Raw genomic sequence first — 21,506 nt, forward strand, 5'->3', positions numbered from 1 at the left:
GCGAGCCGCCGAGAGCCTGAGCCAATGTGCTCCTGTCCCCTCCACAACCCAGCGCTCCAGTGAGCGCGGGGGGGGGGGGGGCAGAACAGAGAGCTGCTGACTGACAGTTACCAGCTCTCTGCTCAGGGAGCTGTGAGAACTGAGCGTTTGCTGTTGCTTGATCACTCGTTAGAGCCGACGGGAGACGGATGTAGTATCAGACCAATACTGCATCCACCTAGGTAAGTATGATTAAAAAAAAAAAAAAAATTCCCATTATTCCCATACTTCTCTTTTAAAGAGTCAGACTGCAAAAATATTTGTTTTAAATATTATTCTCATCCCTGGCTTTTTCAATTACTTTTCATTATGACAAAAGCAACCAGGGCCATTGAAACTCTACCCTGCATAGCAAAAGTGTTGAGATTATATGCAGACTATTGGTAAGGTCTTCCCATCGGCATTCCCACCTTTGCCACAAAGTCTGCAAGACTGCCTTTTTTCAACCTTTTTACTGTGGAGAAACTCTTGAAACATTCTGGTCTCAGGAAACCGCTGCTAAATATATCTACAGTTCTGGGTACATTAGCATAATAAATAAGCTGTTGATTTGATAACAAGTAAGACAAAGTATAAAAATTAGTGCATATTTAATAACAAAATCAGATCCTTTTTTGACACATGATTTACATGACCATTTTTCCTTTCCAATAATGGTCATTCAGTAGAAATTACAGTGAAACTAATGATAACATTAGCCATGAAATAGAAGCAGCATGCCCCTTACCCTTGTGGTCAATGGAGAAATGCCCTCTTACTATGAAGGTTAGTAGACAAATGTCCTCTTACACTAGTGACTAGAAACACCCCTCTTGATTGTTAGTAGACAAAGACCCCCTTATGTTGGTAAATTGTAAGACTGCCTCCTACATTAGTGGTCAGTGGGAAAAATGGCACACACAGACTTATAAAAAGATCATTGGTGTCGGTGGTTACTGTGGGCTGTAAAGCGAAAATGCAAGCAAAACTTGTCCCTGCAATGGGAACTCACAGCAACCTCTAGGAGAGCCCTGGGTAACAAATGCTCCAAAATACAACCACAGTGAATGATTTCTTACACCGATGTTCACTCATAACTCACTAGTGATCACTTCTAATTCAAATATCAGTTTGTCAGAGCTGTACCCTTGAAGCTGAACTCCAAATAGATGTTCAAAAAACACAATTGAAATTAATGTATGTATTTTTTAGACGTAGACCTATATCCACTTCCTATAATCCTCTCACCTTTACAGACTTGCCATGCCTTGTTGTGCACTATGTCCCTGTTTGGGGCAGCCATGTTGGTAGAGGCAGGGCTTCTTATGTCAGCCTCCAGCAAAAAAATAAATAAAAAAAAACGTGAACTGCACCTTAGTGACATCACCAAATCTTGCTCCAAATCTTGCTCCAAATCTCCAGAGATTAGCAGTCAGAGGTAGCCATGCCTGAGAGCTCACATTGCTGGTATACAGCTAGGAAGCAGTAGGCACATTTGAATATAACATAGCAAATCTTTTTGCGTTCAGGTCCACTTTTGAAGCCCAGCTCCTACCTGTATTATTATTATTATAAAGGTTTGGATAGAGTGAGGATGTGTTGAATCCTTCTATCTTCTGATTGTCAAAATAATAATTCCTATGCTAGTCACGTCTTGTCTTTGTCCAATTGCCCTCTGTTGTCTGTAGACCACTTCAGTACTCAGACTGACACACTAAATGATGATTTAACTCTGTGTTTTTTGTTTTTAATCCATAAAATGTGTCAATTATTTTGATGATTCATTGGGCAAGGCAAATTGCTTGGAAGTCGTGTCCTCATTAGGAAACTATTTTTCAGCAATGTTAAATTACAAGTTCTAAAACCCAGAATGATAGTGCGCTCTCAAACCCATTTAATTTTTAATTTTTCTTAATATTTTTTCAAACCTAAAACAGGCACAGTTTTTAATGACTGATTCACACCACGAATTGCACTGGGCAATTCCTTTTTGATTTGAGTGCAGTGCGCCCAATGAATGGACTGAGATCACACTGCATTGCACTAAAATCATGCATACACTACTTAAAAATACGCACTGCAACTGAATCACATTCTGCTTCTGTGTAACCGCGCATTTTAAATGTGATGCGGGAAAGGCGCATTGAACAGTTTCCTGCACCGCGTTCTGGTGGGATTGGGTCCTCAGGGCTTCAAAAACAAAACGCCAGATGCCAATACATATATAATAATAGTGATAAAAAATAAACACTTATTTGACCACATTTTTATATAGTAGAGAACTGGCAATTGTCTGGTTGTTTCTGTAAGGCCGCGTACACACGCGCGGACTGTTGGCCCAACTTTGTCCGTCCAACAGTTTGAGCGAACAGTCCGCTCAAACTTAGCATGGACGGACATGGCCACACACGACGGACGAACAGTTTGCTGAAACCGTGCGCGATGACGTGAACGGCACGTACGACGGGACGAAAAATACGACGTCCTATACACTGCAATGCAACCTTCCGACGTGGAAATCCTTTCTGAGCATGCGCGAGACTTAGTTGGCCGAACAAGCCTACACACGAGCGAACAGTCCGCTGAAACCTTGTTTCAGCGGACAGTTTTTCGGAATTTCCGTAAGACCTTGTTCGGCCAACTGTCCGCTGAAACTGTCCGCTGAAGCCCCACACACGAGCGGACTGTCCGCCCAAACACTGTTCAGCGGACAAGGTTGGGCGAACAGTCCGCGCGTGTGTACGCGGCCTCAGACACAGTGAACATTAAATATAGAACTATGAATGATGTTTTTAGCGGAAAATAACGGTTAATTCAGAACAGATCATTTCCTCTTTTCCAAAAAAATAAAAGTTGATAGGAGTCTCCGGTTTACTTCCGTTTATTGACTAAATAAATTGTTTTCTTGAGATGAATGACCTTAATATGCAAAGTATGTAGTATCAGCAAATAGCAATGTTGACAATCTCATTTTCACTATTTACGACCTTGTGTGTTGTGCAATCATAAATCGGCTCAGAGGAAATAATTGCCTGTAAAAGAAGCAGAATCTGTTCAGTTCACAAGCATATTACAGCATATTGCTCTTTGCAACAACAGGTGCTGTTAAAGTAGACGTGTCTCTGAAATTCATACGCTGCATGAATCAATTGGACACATATCAGCCTTACCAAATTACTATATTGGTTTAAATGAAAATGTGCCTACTTCTTGAAGTAGATATCAACCTTCTACACTTGAGTTCCCTTTCGTGATCTAAACCCTTGGCCGGTGGATGCCTCCTAAGCACGTTGGGCGTGGCAGGCGAGGAAAAAAGCTCAGTTTCCCCCTGGAAATAACAGCTACTGCCAGCCCTGAGAATCAGCAGGGAGGTGGCCAGCCGCCACGTGGCAAAATGGCGTCCCAGATGGAACTCCCTGAGGGATCTTATGCATCCACCCCAGACATCCTGGTGCTCATTGCGGTCTTAGCTATCTATCAGGCGGCCATTGTGGCATGCCAGATGACCCTCACCATTAAAATTGAGGCTGTCCAGCTAGATGTGGGACTTGTCCCACAGGATCTAGACAAAGTCCGCTCCTGCCTGAATACTGCTGAGACACGGGTCGGCCTTCTTGTGGACAGTGTGGCGGATAACTCGGGTGCGCTCTGCTCCTGCACTCCAGGGTCAAGGTGCTGGAACACCATGCTGAGAACAGATGCAGACGAAACAACCTCAACATCGTTGGTCTGCCGGAGGGTAAGAACCCCACTGTGTTTGCAGAAGAGCTGTTTAGATCCCTGTTGCTAGCGGCTCAGCTATCTCCTCACTTCACGGTTGAGAGGTCCCACCATGTGCCACCACAGCCAAGCCTGCTGGGGGCCCCCCTCACACATTTATTCTGCACCTTCTGAACGTTGGAGACCAGGATTAGTTGCTTAGAGTGGCCAGAGCAGCAGGAAAGCTGGTGTATCAGAACAACCACATAATACTGTTCCCAGATTTCTCCATAGAGACCCAGAAGCTCCGCTGGACATTTGATTCTGTTAAAGCAGCCCTACACACCAAAGATATCAAGTATAGTATGCTTTTTCCAGCTAAGCTGCAAGTAGTGGATGGGAAGACAATCTGTTTTTTTTTTTTTTTTTTTTTTTTTTTTTTTTTACATATCCAGGATATGCTGCTGACTGGAGACTTTGCCCCCTCTGAGATGAATGAAATCTCTCACACCCTTGATAATCCTCACCACCACTTAGGGATTCTTCCTGGCTGGGTTTTGTTCTGTTACAGTGGTCCCTATGGCAGCGGCTGCGTGCTTTGCATAGCATGGCAGGGGTCAGCTGACCCTTGAATTGCATGGGTCCTGATTGCTTCAGAGTTTTACGGACCTGTTGGTCTCTGTTGGAATAACAATTCTAAGTTATGTGCCCCTGGCATAGCCCAGGTGATTACCAAGCACCCGATTCTGGTGACATTACATTACAGCATCTCCAATATAACTCTTATGCCTGTTTTCCCTTTTTTTGGATCCAAATGATAGACTATGCTGAGATTCCTACCTCTCTGCATCTGATACATGTCTCCCAGTTATTTTTTGCCCTCAGGCAAGTTATTTGGGACTAAAGCGGGTCTCGTGGGGTGGGAGGAATGGGCTGCTAGCCATTGCCGGCAGGTTGTTGCAATATGTGCTGGGTTTTTATTTTATTTTCATTGATGCACAGTTTAAATGCTATGTTCCTTTCTGGTATGGTTTGAGTTTTCTCACACAAGATGACAGTTCTGAAGTGGCTTGGCGAGTTGGGGGTGACTGGTCCTGTGATGGAACACAATCTCCTTGCTGCGGGCTCCCCTGGAGGGCTGAAATAGGTGCACTGTGGGTGACATGCAGTTCTTAATGTACTTGCCAACTAGCATGCCTCTGGTATCCATAGTTTCTTGGAATGTGTGGGGACTTAATTTTGCCCATAAATGTTCCTTCAGTATTTCATTTTCTACGGAAGTCCTCCCTGCACATCTGTGTCCTGCAGGAAACCCACCTCCTTGGGTCTAAGATTTTGAGACTTAAAAAAGCCTGGGTGGGTGCACATTGCCATTCAATGTATTCAAGCTACTCGAGGGAAGTAAGTGTACTGATAATTAACCAGCTTCCATGTCCGCTTTGGGATATCAGGACCCTGGGGAAAGTATATTGTTATGCATGCCCTGATAGCTTCTGTGCCTTAGTGGGGATCTATTTGTTGGCTCCGGCGGACTCTGTCCTGCTCTCCACTATCATGCAACTAGTGATAGGTTACAGGATCGATAATGTTCTGATAGTTGGGGACTTTTTAATTTGACCCCCTCCCCAGTTCTGGACAGGCTCCACTCGGTCTCTAGATAGACCCCCGGTTTGTCACAGTGGGCCAGTACTTTTGCCCTTATGGACGTCTGGTGCCATTTTCACCCTACAACTAGGAAACTTGCATGTCACTCCTCTACCTTCCGCACTCCCTCCTGTACCGATCTAATTTATGCCTCCCACTCCAGAGACATTTCAGACCATGCTCCCATAATGCTGAAGTTGTCCCTGGGCCCTCTGGGGGAGAGGCTGTGGAGGCTGTCCAGATATTGAAAATTGGATTGAAAACAAAAAGTTTCAGGAGGCTCTTCAGGAGGGTATCTGCTAGTACTGGTTGAACAATGCTGAGACCACTGATCCCCCGATACAGTACAGGGATGCCTTTTTAAGGCTTGGTCCGGGGGGGATATATCTCCTGTATCGCTGCAGAGCGCAGGGCATCTGTGCAGTCTCTGGAAGGGTTGAAGGAGGTGGCCAGACAGAAGGAGGCTGCTTATCTAGCCAACCCTGATCAAGGTACTTATGGGGCTTGGAAATTCGCCCTGAGAGAGGTCTTTCTAAGTAGGGTTGACATGACGCATAAGTCCCTTTTGAACACAGCAAAACGGGTTTTGGAATATGGCAACAAGAATGGTCGATTGCTGCCGTGGTTAGCCAGAGGTCAATTCGTGGTCATCCACATTAGTGGTATAAAGGATTTTAGTGGGGAAGTGCTGAGATCACCTAGCAGTATAAATGAGAGGTTCTTTCGCTTTTACAGGGCTCTTTACTGCTCTAGGGTAGACTACACTTCGGATGACTTGGATATTTTCCTAGCTAAAGTTGCCCTCCCTACTCTTGATGCTGCGGTGAGTGAGGGACTGGAGTCTGCTATCATTCTGAAAGAGATACAGATCGCTCTTTCGCAACTCCAGGATGGAAAGACTCCTGGGATGGATGGCCTCCCAACTGAATTCTACTCCCATTATCAGGAACTGCTTGCCCCTAGACTGGTTTCTCTTTTTGAACAATTTTTCTCCCTTGTCTCTGATTCCAGGTCAGTGACTGACTGCTGATCACGTAGGCAGATTAGGTTAAGAACTGAAGCCCAATTCCATACATGTTCAAAAACAAGTAAGCATTGACAGGTCCCATGCTTTTCTCTTGATGGGATCCCTTTAAAGTTGTATATTCTTTATAGGTGTGCAGAAAACAATTCTAAAAATGTTAAACCGTTGTTTTATTCTGCTTATCATGATGAATTCCTTTGCTAAGTTTGGCTTGTAGCTATAAGAATTATACAATGTGTCTAAAATATGCACAGAAATCCAAGAAAATAAGAGAAAATTCAAATTGCAACAGCACTCTTGGAAATTCAATGACCCCTCCATATACGATTGCCAAGTCTCCAGGTAAACATTGTGCTTTGGTTATTTACATCTCGTACTTGGCTGTCAAATGAGCTTCTTTTTTTTTCCCCCATGCAGGCTGAGTTTGGAGCACTCCGGTCTTTATTTAGACATGCAGAGGCTTGAGCTGCCCCTTCAGTTTGTTAGCAATTGTTTTGATCTGTAGCCATGACTGGAGATACACATTGCTGCATAAATAAATACATTTAAGCATCCTCAGCACTTTCTCCTGTGCCAGAGCAAAAATATAGTGAATCCAGCTTTTGAGCACTCCTCTTTATAGGGATGTTCCAATAATAAGAGCTAGTTTCTACTTTTCACAGCTAGGTTTTCTGTTGAGGAGTGAAATGTTAGAGGCACTGTCACATATACTCCTAGATGTACAGTATCATGGTTTGGCACTAGTTTAAATTTTATTTATATTAACCTTGCTTGGTTTCTGCTTATCTAGAGATACCAGTCCATTCAGAGACTAAAGTTTTTTGCCTCTGACATTAAATACAAAATGAATGTACAGTCATTGCACTAATACTTTAATTCAGAATGATGTTTCTGTTTTATAACATTGAGATTCTATTAGGCAGATGTCACACCTGTTATTGACAGTGACCAGATCACTAACCTACCTCTTATTTTTTTTATATGAAAATGCTCCCTTATTGGCTGACCTAGTGAGATGTTCCCTCTCTATTGAGTGAGTTTATGCAGTGGTCCAGGCCAGTGTAGGGGGGTTATTCCATTGAAGCGACCTACAGCTCGGCTTACATTTACCTGTGCTCCAGCGATGTGATGTTCATGAGCTTGTCTGTGCTGATCTCTTCTTCCAGGTCCGGGGTCTTTAGCTATCTTGATTGGTTGGTGAGGAATAACAAATTTCCTACACAATTGAGTTAAATTCATTTCAAGAGAAAGGGGAATCCTCTACCCGTGCCACATCTGTATTAATAGAACATTACAGCCTGTTGAATTGTGTGTCTCTCTGCCGCCAAAAGGCGGACTATGTGGAGCCTGCCCCTAGGGATGAAGTTCCATTACTAATGCTAGCTGTCAAGAGGCACTTACAGCTTACAGTGTTAATAGAATTTAAAAGGTTGGAATGCTGGTCCATTTATATTGACGCAGCCACCCTCTTCTATCAAGACCTGTTGGGTGTTGCTGAAACTTCTTTGTACTCTAGGAACCCCTGGACATTCCCCTGTGTCCGCTCACCAGGTACTATATGATGCGTATACCCCCCCCCCCCCATACCATATAATATGATACTGTATATAAGTTGGTCCTGAGGAAGCTACACAATCTGCGAAACATGTTGACCAGTGGATGAGAAAATACACATACCTCTACTTCCAAACATTTGAGTATACAATTATTCGAGGTGTCTGGTCCCTAGTGGGACTTTTTTTTATCATGTGATGAGTTGTGTGATGTATTTTAAAATTCATGCATTGATGCATGGCGTTATCACATTTTATTTACAAATTATTATAAAAAATGTTTTTATAAATTGTATCTTGTCTCATGTGGATGCCAGTAAAGTCCATCATCAGCAGGATTAGGTCTTGCTAATTCTGTAATGTTTAATTCATTCCAGCACCCAGCAGATGCAAGCACTGTACACTGTAAGAAAGATTGCGAACTGTAAGGTAAAATTGCAGAAGAAAACTAGTATGTCTTTTATGTGATTAAAAAAAAAACTTCCAGCTTGCAATTTTTTTGTTTCCGAACATATTTCTGCTATAATGTAGATAGATCTCTCACATGGGTAATTCTAGTCACTGGTTCTCAGACATGGCCCTTGAATGTTTCCTGATTTATATTAGGAATTCTATATCTATTTGAATACAATTTGCTAAGCCTGTTTAGGTGTTAGAGCTGACCATAATGGGCAAAGTAATGGGTGTACTTTACTGTAGAGATGCCAACGCCCATGTATTTTTTTTTACTTTCTTGCACTCCCCCATTGCCATGATTTGCTGCTAGGCCACTTGGAATTCTTGTGTAAGTTTCCACACAGGACTGCTACCATGTGACAGCACTCATTGGAGGCTCTGACACCAATCACTGCATTGTAGGCAGGAAGGATGAGTTTAATACCAGAAAGTACGAAGTACATCCCCAGGCCTAACAGTAAAATGAACATTTTGCTTTGCCCACTACTACTACTGTACTATTACAAAGAAAAATGAAATACTAGGCCCAATAATATTAACTGCATACCTCCCAATTTTTTTGAGATGGGAACGAGGGACATCTATTTATGCCCCCATGCCCCCAACAAGTGCGTTTTTTTTTTTTAACCATTTCTATTCCCTTTCTACTGGCAAGTTAGAATTTGGATGAAAGGTTTAGCATTGTGAAACACTATTTGAAAGATAAACCGTGCATTTTATATACAACTTTACAGATCAGGCCAAAATGAGGGGAGAAGTGGGACATTGTTCCAAATCGGGGACAGTCTCTCAGAATCAGGGACAGTTTGGAGCTATGTAACTGTCCCATAAAATTGTGCCCAAAAACTAATAATTGACATACCAAATAGACAATGTCATTGGCTTACTATGTATCAGATTATTAGCAATGGAATATTTTTTATCCAGAACAACTAATTCATCCAAATCGGTATTTGAAAATGACCCTGTATAATTTCAGGTCAAAACGCCTGCCCAGGAAGATGTCCCGTGTCAAATTAAGCCCCGTAATTTGGGTATGGCAATATTCCTTACTACTTTATACCTTTTGTCTATTTATTTTCAGCTTATCTCCAAAACAAAGGAATATGGATTAGATGAGACATTCTTTATTGTTATGGGGAGGCCCATAGTTTTTTTTCCAAGACCAAGCTCTATTGCCAGTCTTGTCAAGCAAGTATAGACTTTATCCCTATTGTGGTTTCCCTAACCAAACATACCTGTTTTATATACCCCATTATTGAATGGCAGACCATCTAGACATTCATGGCACACTAATCAGATCATGTTGACTAACAAATGAGTAACAGATCATATTGACTGTTATCAATATGTCTGGGTATGTAAACATTGTCAAGTGTTGCCTATATTCTAACTTTTCTCCAGAATGATGTTTAAATAAACACACCTCCCCTTTTTACAATGCGTTACAAGACCCTCACTGACCTATTTGGAGCATTCCAATCCATATTATAAGTTGAAAGGGATGTTTAAGCGCCAGCTTTTAGAAACTTTAGTATTTGCATTAGCTAGGGCGTATCAGAGTTCTTACTAGACAAACCAAATATAGCTTCTGTTTCATGATAATTCTAGTTCATTTATCATTTCCTGAGGACAAGTATACATCAAAGCTCAAATCCAGCCCACTCTACATGGGAAAAAAAAAAGTTTTATTACTGTCTGCGCTTAGTTGATAAGATTTTGCTCACTTCTGCTTTAGTGACCATATAGGAAGTACAGGAATATCTCCCCAATGCTTAAAAAATGGTAACAGAGATTGCAGTCCTTTCTTATTATGTTCAAAACATTAGAAAAGCATTTAGGCTGGAGTGTTTTGTATGCTTATACAGTGTTTTTTCTAAACCATATCTATTTGGGTAAGTGTAGGCAAATTCATTTTAAAATGTTAGGGTAGAAGACTTATTTGCTAGGTAGCAGAAATATTCTCTTCCAGAGACAAAATAGATCAGGTCTAAAATAGCTAAACGTACTTTCTTTAGGTTTGAATAGAGTAGAGCAGGGTTAGAACCCCTGTCATGTTTTAATTCTCTTTGTGTTTACACTGGGGAGATCTAACCTTACTATTTGTCTTGGTGACCATTGTCACTAAGACCCAGTGAAGAGAAATATACACTTTTACATAAACTTTTACTAAAGGTGAAGGGAAATCCTCCCCTTATTTTGTAGAGCTTTACTCAGATGTCCCATTGTGCCTCTATTACAGGAAGCAGAGGTAAATCTCCCTGATGGGACAAACGCCAAAGAAAAAGGCAAGTTAAATCCTATTCAAAACTAAACAAATATTGGCTGTACAGACATTTTAAGGTGGCCATACACTCTAAAATTGTGACCTAATGAAGCATTTACGTTTGCTTAAAGTCAGCAAGATGAGCCTCCTATTTTGTGGCTGTGGTTAACGCTGGTTGAATGAAAAATCTAAATCATACTGAGCTTGGTCAACCCCTTGTCAGACTACCAATCCTGTCTCTAGTAACAACTTCCCAGTAAAAGGATCACTAAATAGAACATTCTCTCCCTCGCTGATTGAAACTCAGCAAAATCTCTCTAACCAGAAAGTAAGGTATGCCATAGAAGCAGGAGAATTGTTTTTGTGCTCTCCTAGCGATTCTGCTGTTGGTGATCTCTGGTGTGACATAAGCCTTAGGCAGGCCATATATTTTATAAAAAATGTTTATAAAAAAAATGCTAATTCCACCATCAACACACTTGGTGCTGATGAGGGAATCCATCCCGCAGTGCTATTGTATTACTCAGTGCTGCCGGCTTTAGCCAGAGGCACTGATCGTTGGGGGGGGGGGGGGGGGGAGACCCGACCGGCTGGTTGTACACAAGTCAATTGATAGATCGATTTGTGTATAACCCATATATGCATCAAGATTCTGACAGTCCTTGCTGAATCAGACAGATTTTGATCCATATATGGCTGACATTATGTGCAGATTTATTTTGGAATATTATCTAACTTCTTGATTCTTACAGCCTTCCTTTTGGAGGTCCAGAAAAATGACTATCCCACGAAAACAGAGAAGGTTGAAAAACCTACCAATCAGTTCACTATGAGGCATGTCATTAGTTTAACTCCAAATATAATGCCTCCCTTTTGTGTACTTCTTTCATATAAACTTTAAAATCTAACACACATTATGGTACAACTTTGCACTTATTCATAAGCCACTCATGCAGTTCCACAGATTTTCTCTGACAAATTAGATGGTTTTTATTTTCTTGAAACTGAAAATATAGGGTTCCTACTCAACAAGGTCCTTTTTATTTTTTTTTTATTTTATTTTTTTTATTTTTTTTGTAGAGGCCTACTGATGGCTGATATTCTCATTAGGTAAAGTAGCTTTTGAAATTGAATTTTAGACCTGACTTTGTCTATGCAAAGTCTGTGTTGGTTGGTTTGTGAGTAATTTTAATAATTGCATGCTCCAGACAAGCTCCTGCAAAGTATTTATGGAAGCAATACAGCAGGCGTCGTGCAAATAGGCAATTGAAAAGAACATATCCCTCTTTTTCTACCTAGTTTCACTTTGTACAGTGGTTTTTATTTCTCATAAATCAGAATAGGTTCATGTATTTACAGTTCGGCAGAATGAAATGTCTTATGGTTAGACTTAAAACTGTTACATTGTAATTGAATTAGCCAGCATGATATTACATCCCGAGCAGCAGTCATAAAATCTTCTGCTTTCCATCGGAAATGGCTGCTAGTATTTTTTTTTAGTTATGTCATATTTATTTATTTTTTTTACTATAATAAATTGCCGCTTGTTGACATTTTTTTTAATCTGGCTTTTAACAATTTAGAGCATTCTCGTATAACTACATCTACCAGTGTTTTTTGCCCGGAGTGTTTTTAAATGTTTCCACGTACCTAGTTGAAAGAGAAATGCCTGGTGTTCTTCACTGAGTGTTTTCTTGCATCCTGCTGTGCATCGGTTTAATGTTAATCCTTCCTCAAGGCCAGGAACATAATTCTATCGTGGGATTCCCTTGTGTTTCTATATTGTCCACAGGCCAAAGAAAGACTGGAAATCAAACTGTACACGTCTTTGTCTCCTGTGCTACAGAGATTCTCAAACTCTGAAGCTTGCTATCAAATAAGGCTTCACGCCAAAGCTTTTATATTGGATTGCTTAGCGTTTTGTTACTTTTCTTGAGGCTTGCGAACCTCTGACCCTTTCGCTTGTGTGCTGGGTTGGAGATGTAATTTCTATGTTAAATGTGTTTTGTTTCCGAGCTGTTTATTTTCTCTTCGTTTTTAGATCTGCATGCATGGAAGGTTCGTTTGTTGAACCTTCTTTAACCGTTTGCTGTCAGACATGCTTTGTGGTTAGTGTAAAGTTATAAATGTGTAGTGACTTTGGAAAGAGGTGTCCTTTAGTAGTGGAAGATGGGGCTGTGATGAACAATATGTCAGATTCCGGTGCTTACTTTGCCCACCTACTTTAGAGCATGTGCACACACTTTGGGGCTGATTTGCTGAAGGCAAATACTGTGCGGTTGCACTCTGCAAGAGCAGTTGCTTCAGAGCTCAGTAAAAGAGTATGAGCTCTGTTGACTGCCATTATCCAATCATGTGCAAGCAAAAATTTATTTTTTTATTTTCTTGCATGTGATTGGGTACTTTTTGCAAAGTGAAGCTTTACCTCACTTACTAAGGTCTGGAGTAACTGCAAAGTGCACAGTCTATTTGCCCTTAGTAAATCAACCCCTCTGGCCTAACATTAGCTGAAAAAGAGATATTGCCTTTACAGTCTTGCACAAGAGAAGTAGATCTGTCTTACTTGTGAGTCTTTTTAGGTATTTTTTTTTTTTTTATCATTTGAAGTTTTATTGTTTGCACCAGCAAGACAATGCAAATCCAGCATTGATCTAGGTTACAATAATCATAAACTGTAACACAAATCTATAATAAAGTAAAACCATATGCAAGGTACAGAGCAGTCAACAAAAAAACTACAGTAGCCTGGCAAAGAATGCAACAGTGTAAAACCACCCAGAGGCTGGTGTAAAACAAACACATTTTCCAATAGAAAGAAAAAGGCATAACCTCACAGAAATTAGAAGGCGAGGGCAAGAAGGAAAAGAGAATAAGCAAACTCAATAGGGGAAGACAGATATTGAACAGGAAAACTTACATAGTAGGTGAGGTTGAAAAAAGACACAAGTCCATCAAGTCCAACCTAAGTGTGTGATTGTCATTATTACATTTTATATCCCTGTATTTTGCGGTCATTCAGGTGCTTATCTAATAATTTCTTGAAACTATTGATGCCCCCCACTGAGACCACTGCCTGTGGAAAGGGAATTCCACATCCTTGCCGCTCTTACAGTAAAGAACCCTCTACGTCAGTGGTCATCAATCCTGTCCCCAGGGCCCACTTACAGGCCAGGTTTGCAAGATAACTGAAATACATCACAGGTGATATAATTTGCTGCTCAGTGATTGCAGTATTCTAGTCTGCATCTCCCTCAAGGTAATACTTAAAGCGGGAGTCCACCGGGACTCCGCGTTTTTTTTTTTAAAAGCCAGCAGCTACAAATACTGCAGCTGCTGACTTTTAAAATAGTGACACTTACCTGTCCAGCGCGCCCGCGATGTCGGCACCCGAAGCCGATCTCTAGGTCGTCTGTCGGGTCCTGCCGCCGCCATCTTGGGTATGGGAATCAGGAAATGGAGCCTTTCGGCTTCATTTCCCGGTTCCCTACTGCGCATGCGCGAATCGCGCTGCGCAATAAGGACGCTCCCCGCTGCCTCTGGGATCTGTGTGTTTCCCAGCAGGCAGCGGGGCACTTGCGGGAAGGGGCGGGCACTTGCGGAAAGGGGCGTAAGTTACGCCCCTTTCCGCAGAGAGCTATCCCGGAAGTGGGTGCAGTTACCTGGATTATCCAGGTAACTGCACCCCCCTCCCCCCTGAAAGGTGCCGATTGTGGCACCGGAGGGGGGGAGGGTTCCGATGAGCGGAAGGTCCACTTTAGGGTGGACCTCCGCTTTAAAACCTGGTCTGTTAGTGGGCCCTGAGGACAGGGTTGATGACCACTGCTCTACGTAGTTTAAGGTTAAATCTCTTTTCTTCTAGTTTTAATGAGTGGCCATGTGTCTTGTTAAACTCCCTTCCGCAAAAGTTTTATCCCTATTGTGGGGTCACCAGTACAATATTTGTATATTGAAATCGTATGCCCTCTCAAGCCTCTCTTCTCCAGAGAGAATAAGTTCAGTGCTCGCAACCTTTCCTCATAACTAATATCCTCCAGACCCTTTATTAGCTTTGTTGCCCTGTTTTGTACTTGCTCCATTTCGAGTACATCCTTCCTGAGGACTGGTACCCAGAACTGGACAGCATACTCTAGGTGCGGCCGAACCAGCCTCGTAGAGCGGGAGAATTATTGTTTTATCTTTGGAATGATTCCCCTTTTTAATGTATGCCGATATTCTGTTTGCTTTGTTAGCAGCAGCTTTGCTTTGCATGACAATGCTGAGCCTGTCATCTACTAGGACCACCAGGTCCTTTTCCATCCTAGATTCCCCCAGAGTTTCTCCCCCCAGTGTATAGGTTGCATTCATATTTTTCTCACCCAAATGCATTATTTTACATTTTTTTACATTGAACCTCATTTGGCATGTAGTTGCCCACCCCATTAATTTGTTCAGATCTTTTTGCAAGGTTTCTACATCTTGCGGAGAAGTTATTGCCCTGCTTAGCTTAGTATTGGTCAGGGCTGGGCTCATCCCTACCTTCTCTGAGCTGGCCGCTAATTGGCAGTTCTTATCTCGCCACAGTGACTCACCTGTTGATGATATCCTGCTCGTCAGTCCTGCCTACTTAAGCTGTCCAGCCCAGATCATCTCTGCCTTTGCCTTGGTCACATCTCTAGAGACACTCTCCTTTGTTCCTGTTAAAGACTTGCTTGGCTCCAGAGTCTGCTTGCTGTTCTACTATGCTCATCTCTGGCTCCCTGATGTTTTGGCTTGGCTGACTATCCGTTCCGGTTCCTGAACTCTGGCTATATTTTGACTATGTTTACTCTGTTTACCTTTTTTTTTATTATTATTAAACAAGTGAGATTTAACTGTACATTTGTCTCAGTCTAATTCGTGGTTTCTGACAGTATTGTCCGCAAGTACAGAGATTCAACTGTTTTCCCTATCCTCCAGGTCGTTTATGAACAAATTAAATAGGATTGGTCCCAGCACAGAACCCTGGGGGACCCCACTACCCACTCCTGACCATTCTGAGTACTCCCCATTTATCCCAACCCTCTGAACACGCCTTTTGTAGCCAGTTTTCAATCCATGTACTCAGCCTATGGTCCATGCCAACAAACCTTATTTTGTACAGTAAATGTTTATGGGGAACTGTGTCAAATTCTTTTGCAAAATCTAGATACACCACGTCTACGGGCCTTCCTTTATCTAGATGACAACTCACCTCCTCATAGAAGGTTAATAGATTGGTTTGGCAAGAACGATTCTTCATGAATACATGCTGATTACTGCTAATGATACCCTTTCTCATTGCTAAAATCATGTATATATTCCCTCATCATCCCCTCCAAGTGCTTGCATGCCATTGATGTTAGGCAAACTGGTCTGTTATTTCCCAAGGATGTATTTTGGGCGCTTTTTAAATATTGGTGCTACATTGGCTTTTCTTCGATCATCTAGTACCATTCCAGTCTGTAGACTGTCAGTAAAAAAATAGGAACAATGGCCCGGCAATTACCTGACTGAGTTCCCTAAGTACTCTCGGGTGCAAGCCATCTGGTCCCGGTGATTTATTAATATTAAGTTTCCCAAGTCTGTTTCTAATTCTGTCCTCTGTTAACCATAGAGGTGCTTCCTGTGATGTGTCTTGAGGATAAAATCTGCAGTTTTGGTTACTGAAGTCCCCCCATTCCCTCGTGAAGACTGAGGAGAACAATATATTCAGTACCATTGCCATCTCCCCATCCTTTGTAACCAGATGTCCTTCCTCATTCTTTATGGGGCCAATATGGTCTGTCCTTCCTTTTTTACTGTTTACATACTTTAAGAATTTCTTGGGATTTTATTTTTCTTTCCTCTGCTATGTGTCTTTTTTGTGTTCTCTTTTAGCTGCCCTAATTGCACCCTTACATTTCTTGTTGCATTCCGTATAAAGTATGAATGCTGATGATCCCTCAACCTTGCATTTTTTGAAGGCCGTCTCCTTTGCTTTTATATGCATTTTTACATTGGAGTTAAGCCATTCAGGACTTTTGTTTGCTCTTTTAAATTTATTACCCAGTGGGATGCACTGGCTAATGCCCTTATTTAATATGCTCTTAAAGCAAACCCATTTCTCCCCCATGTTCTTTGTTCCTAAGATTGTATCCCAATTTATGCCTTCTAGCAAGGTCCATAGTTTAGGGAAGTTGGTTCTTTTGAAATTCAGTGTCTTTGTATTCCCCTTATGTTTACCTATTTGTGTGATTTATACTGAAGCCAATTGACCTGTGATCACTGTTTCCTAAATTTCCCTGTATTTCCACATCCGTGATCAGGTCTGTATTGTTGGTAAATGGTAGATCCAGTAACGCTTTATTTCTAGTTGGTGCGTCTACCATCTGAACCATGAGATTGTTCTGCAAGACATTTAGGAACTAGCGAGTCTTAGACGAATGCGTGGTTCTCTCTGCCCAGTCTGTCTGGATAATTAAAATCCCACATTATAACACTTCCCATCCTTGTTGCTAATCCAAATTGTGATAGATCTGTGTCCCCCTCCTCCCTCAGGTTAGGGGGACTATAGCATACGCCCAATATTTTCCCCTTAGCTTCATACCTTTTGGAGCTCTACCCATACAGATTCCACCTCCTCCCTAGCTCCTTTAGTGATGTCATCTCCACACCCGCCGGACATCGTACCTACTAATTTAATGAGGATTGGGGATTATAGCCTGTCCAAATTACCTAGCAATACATTTACTAATACTCAACAAGACAGTACACAGGTACTCAACAAGACAATACACAATACATTCTGAATGATAACTAGAAGAGACTGAGCAAATATTCCCTACTACCTGCAGCAGACTGATGACCCCAGTCTCAAGGTCTAATGATCTCAAGCTAGGCCAGCCATTCTTAACCAGAGGTTCATGGATATTGTAAGATGGCACCTATTTTCTGGTCATTTATAATAGTATTTATTAATATAATTTTATCATACAGAGCTAATGTAACAAAAACTGTAAATCTAATTAAGGCAGGGGTTCCTTGGGGACTGATAATTATTTCAAGGGTTTCTCTAGGGCAGGGGTCTCCAAACATTTTACACAAAGGGCCAGTTTATTGTCCTTCAGACTTTGGGTGGTTATTGGGAGTAGAAAAGGTTAAGACGTCAGTGGGAAAAAATAATGTCCCATCGCTTGTTTGCGTGGGAGTAATTGTGCCCCATTGTTGGTGTCATTGGGAGGAATTCTGTCCCAGTGTTGGTATCAATGAATGAAATGGTGCCCCAATGGCCAGGTAGAAGCAAGCAACAGGCTGCATCTGGCCCCCTGGGCCACAGTTCGGAGACCACTGCTCTAAGGTAAAAAGGTTACAAAAGGCTGAACTTGACAGTTGCTTGCCTAGAGCTCAAAAACTGCTTTGTAATGAAAAATGTTTCAGTGTTTTAGAATAATTATCCTGTTGCTGTTAATTATGAAAAAAATCCTGTTTAAGAGCTTTGGACATTTTATTGTACTGATGTAGATTAGTTATTTTCAAACAATCTAACAGCTTCAAGGCAGCTATGGCAGCATCCATTAGCGTGAATGTTTGGCTTAGCCAAAAGTTCCTGTGTAGCATATGTAAAGTGGAATGTCTTCTAGACCTCTCCTGGAGAATTCTACTAGTCTGCCCAAGCCTATTTTCCCCTTTTAGCTCCAAACTTGATTTCTCTACAAATTCTCTCCTAGTCTTACTATGATCTTTACATCAGAAGACCTGAAACTTTTTTCTATGACGCAGAAAAAATTCATAGTGAAAAGATCGTTTTAAGCTTCATGGAGAGAGGGAAATAAAAATAAGCACAGTAGAAAATCCCTACAAGCGATTTTAAACCAATTTTGCTCGTGTTGACCTCTGCACTGGCCAGTTATTGCAAATTATGCTTAGATTGGTTAAAACATTGTGAATGCAACCTCTTTTATAAAGGTTTCTCATTACTTTTACATATTCCCAACATGTGAAAACCATCTATACTTTGAAATATGACGGCTATGAAATGTTTGTCGTTGTCTTCTGTTTGTGTACAGTTTCACAGCTAGTGCAATATTAAATTTAGTCCACAACATAAAGTAGGATGACAACACTTTGATGTAAACTTGCAGATATTTATTACATATCAAATACATGAAAATAGAGAAGCGCAGATCCAACTTACGCATTTCACGTTAAAATGATTTGGTGTGAAGCGAGTTTGAGAGATCTGTATTCCTGTATCCGCAAGTTTACATTGGAATGCCATCATCCCACTTTGTTGTAGACTATTATCAGTGGCGAATAGGACAGGCATCTGATGATTTCAAGTGAGCCAACCTAGAGCACTAGTACTATGCAACAATAAAGCTGAACTGTGGTGTACAAAGCCTGTGCAGAGAGCAGAACTGTAGGAGTGGCCCAGTAGCTCCATCCACTACAGGCTACCTGTGTCCCATCACCCATCAGAATAGGTAATGGAAGCAACGCGGCAGCGGCCATCTTGCTACACCCCACACTCATTCTCAGTAAGCCTGCAGTCAGAAGGTGGCAGCAGACATTTTTTTACACCCAGGCAAGTCTTGTATTTCACACTTTTACCAGTAAACTAAGCTTATATAGTGAAATACAGTAATTGGAAATCTTTGACATAGTTTACATGTTGAATTTTAAAAGCAGCTGCTGATCTCAGTCTTGCTAATCTGACAGAACACCACTGCTTTTACTGCGTCTGAGTGCAGGGTCCACCAAGATGGCCGTCACAGTGTAGTACTTCCATTACCGAATGTGACAGGTCGCCAATTCTGACCAAACGCCTGCAGAAAACTACAAGAGGAGGCGGCAGTTACCGGTGTTTATTACAGGAAGCTTCTGTACAGGGACAGTTTCAAACCAGATTACTGCATAGATCTGGAAGAAATACACAAAGCACATCAAGATTCAAGTAAGAATATACATGACAAAATTATTTAGACAATATTTTGTTATCCCAGGGTTCAACTTTAAACATAGTCTGAACAAAGATGGTAGGAAATGTGCTCTGCATTTCAGAGTAGATTTAATATGTGATAACATTTCCTGGTCCCAAAAACAATAGCGGGATATTAAACACATGAAGGTTTTTGATGTTCACTTCTCATGTTTTGTTGTTGATTATTTTCATGCTTGTCTTAATACTGCTGCCAATCCCAGCATGTGGTTTACTCTTGTTCAAGGTCTTCAAAATAAACTGCAAAGAGGCAACATCGCATCCACAACTAGAGGGAAAGCGTCAACGTTAACAGGTTTCCTGTTTGGTCACAATATTATTTCCGCAAAGGCAGGAAACAATATTAATGTGATGGCTAGTCAGTCCGTGTTTTATAAGGAGTATAATCACATCATCTATATTCCGAAGAAGCCTAGTAGTCTATACCTTTACTAGTCTCTGATCATGTAAGGTTGAACTACCAAAATGATATCTGCGCTAGGTCAATTTTTGTGAACAAGCAGCCATCCGTTTAAAACCGTGATGCCAATCAAACAAATCTTGTGCAAGGAAAGCAGTGCTAAATCAAAAAATAATAATATTGCCAAGTATGTAATATTGTAACTGTGACAATATAGATAGAAAGGTATCAGAAATAAATGTAAACAAAGAACAGTGTCCAGAAAGAAAATCAGAAAGTCTACACATGATCCACATTCTATTGTGCACAAAATCCTTCCTATCCGATGTGCAGGAAAACTCCACTACCAAGTGAAATTAATCATTTGCGCCTCTTAACAAATAGGTTTACCATTAAGTTATAAATGGTCATACACGCTTGACATTTCGGGGTAAATACGATTCCTCCAATCTATGTCAGCATCCAGCCTCAAGATTACCAACTGAAAGAAATGACATACGAGCTTCTATGGTGAAGTATGTAACAAACTTAGTCCATTTATCAAATTATGACTCAAGCATGATAATAAAAGTAGATCAATCGATCCATCCATAAAACGTCTTGTAGCAGGCTGATGGCTTGATTGAGAAACGCCAAGTTGGACTGACAAGCAGCACCAACCCTTGCCACCACGTGATATCGTCACATACAGGTCACCCTCCTATATGTTTCATCAAAATTATGTCTTTGGGGGACAGGCTGAACCATACATTATACAATGTTCTTGTACAATTTTCCTTTAGATTTACCAAAACCATATAATATGAGGTAAGACCTAAACAGTTTCAATTTGTATGCAATCAGGCAGGCCCTTGAACTACATCACGTATGTCAAACACAAGGCCCACGGGCCGAATTCGGCCTGCCAAGCCTTATGATGTGACCCTTGCGCCCAGTTTTGCAGCTGTAACAAGGCATAACTCCATTCTACCACCTCCTCTCCTCCTCACCCTCCACTTCCCGCTGTCAATTGTAAACACAGAAACCTCCTCTGTTTAAGTGACAGCTTTGAGTGTATAGTGAAATATCTGCATTGCCCCCAACCTTTAGAAATGTATTTATAAAAATAGTGAAAAAAAAGTAAAAAAAAGGAAAAAGTAACCAAAACAAATGTGACCATGTGCTGTGTTTTACAACTCAAAAAGCCTGAATATTCAGTTCATAAGATTGTAGATAAAGTAAAATCCAAATAAAATAAAACCTATGAAAAAATATCTCATATACAATTTAACTGGTGTTTATATTCAAGTCCATACTTCGCTCCAATAAATAAACCGTGATGTTGAACAGTCAAGTAAGGCTTGGTACTTCTGTTCATAAAATGCGAGATATCTAAGAGGCCGCTTACCAGATAGGGTGGATCTCAAATTATAGAGATCAAATTCGCTCATCCAGGGATCATTCAGCTTGGGAATACTCCTCCAGGGCCTCCT

At 41.2% G+C, this 21,506-nt stretch overlaps 1 protein-coding gene across 5 annotated transcripts in view; it reads left to right on the forward strand.

Moving 5' to 3' along the window:
• Positions 1 to 21,506, forward strand: part of MARCHF3 (membrane associated ring-CH-type finger 3) — a 293,810-nt gene that overhangs the window by 135,493 nt on the left and 136,811 nt on the right. The window contains exon 1 of one of the 5 annotated variants that reach the window (XM_077462159.1): positions 8,344 to 8,367. The exons of the other annotated variants lie outside the window; for them this stretch is intronic. The gene's annotated coding sequence lies outside the window, so the exon portion shown is untranslated. Of the gene's footprint in view, positions 1 to 8,343; positions 8,368 to 21,506 lie in introns of those variants that run through there. 5 annotated transcript variants of the gene reach the window in all.

Source organism: Lithobates pipiens, unplaced genomic scaffold (assembly GCF_037356315.1).
Source record: "Lithobates pipiens isolate NorthernLeopardFrog02 unplaced genomic scaffold, aLitPip1_a1.2 Scaffold_3, whole genome shotgun sequence".
NCBI lineage: Eukaryota > Metazoa > Chordata > Amphibia > Anura > Ranidae > Lithobates > Lithobates pipiens.